Here is a 5,000-nt window from a genome sequence, read left to right as displayed (position 1 = left end):
AAGCACTGTTCTGTACGAAGTGCACAATGTCCGTTGGGGAAATGCAGCTGGGGGTCGGTCGACCGGCTGACGACGCCTGCCTGCCGATTTGGTTCACGATGTCCCCGCCGAAGGCGGCATACTTGAAAGTACCGCCGTTCGCGGCGCGCAATTTGCGGGGGGAGGAATTGTTAGTGCACGTCTGTGTGCTAGGTGACGATGCTTGCCGACTTGGTTCATGCCGTCCACGCCGAAGACGGCGCCGTTTAAAGTACTGCCGCTCGAGGTGCACAATTTGCGGGGGAATTGTTAATGGGCGTCGGCGTGCTGGGTGACGATGTGGAGATGTGGAACGCCGAGCCAGATCTATCTTATTTGTTTGCTTGGCCCACTGGACTTTGCGTGGGCTTTGCAACACTGTGTGCTAGGTTAAATCACGGCCAATAGAGTGAGTGTTTTTAATGATCCTGATCTGATAAGGGGACTAGAGGTAAAAGAGCCGTTAGGAGGCAGTGATCACAACACGATAAGTTTTACTCTGCAAATGGAAAGGTAGAAGGGAAAATCGGAAGTGTCTGTATTACAGTATAGCAAAGGGGATTACAGAGGCATGAGGCGGGAGCTGGCCAAAATTGACTGGAAGGAGGCCCTAGCAGGGAAGACGGTAGAACAGCAATGGCAGGTATTCCAGGGAATAATGCAGAGGTTGCAGGATCAATTTATTCCAAAGAGGTGGAAAGACTCTAAGGGGAGTAAGAGACACCTGTGGCTGACAAGGGAAGTCAGGGACAGCATAAAAATTAAGGAGAGGAGGTATAACATAGCAAAGAAGAGTGGGAAGACAGAGGATTGGGACTCTTTTAAAGAGCAACAAAAGTTAACTAAAGAGGCAATGCGGGGAGAAAAGATGAGGTGCGAGGGTAAACTAGCCAATAATATAAAGGAGGATAGCAAAAGTTTTTTTAGGTACGTGAAGAGGAAAAAAATAGTCAAGGCAAATGTGGGTCCCTTGAAGACAGAAACGGGGGAATTTATTATGGGGAACAAAGAAATGGCAGACGAGTTAAACCGTTACTTTGGGTCTGTCTTCACTGAGGAAGATACACACAATCTCCCAAATGTTCTAGGGGCCGGAGAACCTAGGGTGATGGAGGAACTGAAGGAAATCCACATTAGGCAGGAAATGGTTTTGGGTAGACTGATGGGACTGAAGGCTGATAAATCCCCAGGGCCTGATGGTCTGCATCCCAGGGTACCTAAGGAGGTGGCTCTAGAAATAGTGGAAGCATTGGAGATCATTTTTCAATGTTCTATATAGATTCAGGATCAGTTCCTGTGGATTGGAGGATAGCAAATGTTATCCCACTTTTTAAGAAGGGAGGGAGAGAGAAAACGGGTAATTATAGACCAGTTAGTCTGACATCAGTGGTGGGGAAGATGCTGGAGTCAATTAGAAAAGACGAAATTGCTGAGCATTTGGATAGCAGTAACAGGATCATTGCGAGTCAGCATGGATTTACGAAGGGGAAATCATGCTTGACAAATCTACTGGAATGTTTTGAGGATGTAACTAGGAAAATTGACAGGGGAGAGTCAGTGGACGTGGTGTACCTCGACTTTCAGAAAGCCTTCGACAAGCTCCCACATAGGAGATTAGTGGGCAAAATTAGGGCACGTGGTATTGGGGGTAGGGTACTGACATGGATAGAAAATTGGTTGACAGACGGAAAGCAAAGAGTGGGTATAAATGGGTCCCTCTCGGAATGGCAGGCAGTGACCAGTGGGGTACCGCAAGGTTCGGTGCTGGGACCCCAGCTATTTACGATATGCATTAATGACTTAGACGGAGGGATTAAAAGTACCATTAGCAAATTTGCAGATGATACTAAGCTGGAGGGTAGTGTGAATTGTGAGGAAGATGCAATAAGGCTGCAGGATGACTTGGACAGGTTGTGTGAGTGGGCGGATACATGGCAGATGCAGTTTAATGTAGATAAGTGCGAGGTTATTCACTTTGGAAGTAAGAGTAGAAAGGCAGATTATTGTCTGAATGGTGTCAAGTTAGGAGGAGGGGGAGTTCAACGAGATCTGGATGTCCTAGTGCATCAGTCAATGAAAGGAAGCATGCAGGTACAGCAGGCAGTGAAGAAAGCCAATGGAATGTTGGCCTTCGTAACCAGAGGAGTTGAGTATAGGAGCAAAGAGGTCCTTCTACAGTTGTAGCGGGCCCTGGTGAGACCGCACCTGGAGTACTGTGTGCAGTTTTGGTCTCCAAATTTGAGGAAGGATATTCTTGCTATGGAGGGCGTGCAGCGTAGGTTCACTAGGTTAATTCCCGGAATGGCGGGACGGTCGTATGTTGAAAGGCTGGAGCGATTGGGCTTGTATACACTGGTATTTAGAAGAATGAGGGGGGATCTTATTGAAACATATACGATAATTAGGGGATTGGACACATTAGAGGCAGGAAACATGTTCCCAATGTTGGGGGAGTCCAGAACAAGGGGCCACCGTTTAAGAATAAGGGGTAGGCCATTTAGAACGGAGATGAGGAAGAACCTTTTCAGTCAGAGAGTGGTGAAGGTGTGGAATTCTCTGCCTCAGAAGGCAGTGGAGGCCAGTTCGTTGGATGCTTTCAAGAGAGAGCTGGATAGAGCTCTTAAGGATAACGGAGTGAGGGGGTATGGGGAGAAGGCAGGAACGGGGTACTGATTGAGAGTGATCAGCCATGATCGCATTGAATGGCGGTGCTGGCTCGAAGGGCTGAATGGCCGACTCCTGCACCTATTGTCTATTGTCTATTGTCTATAATCAACCACTTTATTTTGCCCGTCTTTGTGACTCCTCTTTGACACGTCGATCACCGCTGAGGCTGTTTTACCTGTTTCCCCTATGTACCGTAAGGTACACTCCTTACATTGAACTGCATACACCCCATTATTTCGCTCACGGGTTATCCTCTGTGCTATCCAGTCTCTCCTGTCACCCTGTTCTATGTTTTTGTCTATTACCCAGTGGGAGCAGGCCCCATATTGACATTAATTTGTAACCCTACTGCTCCCCTCGTCTGCTGGTTTTATCACCATCTCATGTTTATCCCTCAGCTCTGCCGTGGTCTCCCTCTCTTTTTTTCTGGTGAGGTTCGGCCTATCCTTTGTCATGGGCATATCCCAGGCTGTTTTAGTAACGTTCTTTTAAAACGTGTCGTGTTTGTTTGGCTTTACCCACGTTCCAGCATTAGAGGCCAATTTTTGCAATGTTTCCTGGGTGGGATTTGCCGGTTTTACAAATGGTGTCACTATCTCACCCTGCTTCCTGATACCCTTATGGGGTCGGCTCTGTTCTTGCAGAACCCTCGGGTGGTGCAGAGTCTGGGCCTTGTTATCAATATCTTGCCCTGCTTCCCGATACCCTTGCGGGTTCGGCTCTGTTCTTGCAGATCCCTCAGGTGGTGCAGAGTCTGGGCGGCATCGTCACCCAGCACACCGACGCCCACTGAAAATTACCCACGCACAGTGCGCGCCTGGAGCGGCAGTAGTTCAAACTACCCCTACCCCTACCCCTACCCCTACCGCTACCCCTACCCCTACCCCTACCCCTAACCCTAACCCTAACCCTAACCCTAACCCTAACCCTAACCCTAACCCTAACCCTAACCCTAACCCTAACCCTAACCCTAACCCTAACCCTAACCCTAACCCTAACCCTAACCCTAACCCTGACCCTAATGCAGGCAGAGTTATTTATAAAGTGGCCCAGACTCTGCACCACCTGAGGGTTTTGTAACAGAACCAACCCCATAAGGGTTTCAGGAAGCAGGGCAAGATATTGATAACAAGGCGCAGACTCTGCACCACCTCAGGGTTCTGCAAGAACAGAGCCGACCCCATAAGGGCATCAGGAATCAGGGCAAGATATTGATAAAATGGCCCAGACTCTGCACCACCTGAGGGTTCTGCAAGAACAGAGCCGACCCCATAAGGGCATCAGGAAGCAGGGCAAGATATTGGTAACAAGGCCCACGGGGAAGGCGGCATACTTTGGGGTTATTTTGTAGTGAGTTTTGAAGGCATGTGCTAGTGTTACGCATACCGAGGGCGCGCAAAGTTCGGCGCGCCCGGGCCAAAACGCCTCTGCTGGCCGCGGCCGAGTCGGCCGACGGATTGCCACGGACTTGCTTGACGACCTGTCACTCTCCGTGCATCGGTTGCACGCCCGGTTCGTCCTTTCCATTTGTTTCATGATGTACACGCGGCAGGCGGAATATTTTAAAAGCACTGTTCTGTTCGAAGTGCACAATGGCCGTTGGGGCAATGCAACTGGGGGTCGGTCGACCGGCTGACGACGCCTGCCTGCCGATTTGGTTCACGATGTCCCCGCCGAAGGCGGCATACTTGAAAGTACTGCCGTTCGCGGCGCGCAATTTGCAGGGGGGAGGAATTGTTAGTGGACGTCTGTGTGCTGGGTGACGATGCTTGCCGACTTGGTTCATGCCGTCCACGCCGAAGACGGCGCCGTTTAAAGTACTGCCGCTCGAGGTGCACAATTTGCGGGGGAATTGTTATTGGGCGTCGGCGTGCTGGGTGACGATGTGGAGATGAGGAACGCCGAGCCAGATCTATCTTATTTGTTTGCTTGGGCCACTGGACTTTGCATGGGCTTTGCATCATTGTGTGCTACGTTAAATCACGGCCAATTGAGTGAGTATTTTTTATTCAACCACTCTATTTTGCCCGTCTTTGTGACTCCTCTATGACACGCCGATCACCGCTGACGTGTTAATCTGCGTGTTAGGTATCTCGGGGGTCAGTTGGACGGACAGATGTGTAAGGGTTTTGTTCGGAAGGATCGTTGAGTGTAAACGGTGAACGGGGGTTAAAGGCCCTGAGGTTTCAATCCTCTAAAGAATGTAAAAGGTCTGACGCGTTAGCTAGCAGCTAATGAGGTGAACCTAGCAGCTAATGAGGCTCTCTCTCTCTCACGGCCCCGGGACTCCCTCCCTCCCTCCTCCCTCTTGGAAC

Source organism: Rhinoraja longicauda, unplaced genomic scaffold, assembly GCF_053455715.1.
Source record: "Rhinoraja longicauda isolate Sanriku21f unplaced genomic scaffold, sRhiLon1.1 Scf000060, whole genome shotgun sequence".
Lineage (NCBI taxonomy): Eukaryota > Metazoa > Chordata > Chondrichthyes > Rajiformes > Arhynchobatidae > Rhinoraja > Rhinoraja longicauda.
Note: the sequence above shows the minus strand (reverse complement) of the source record.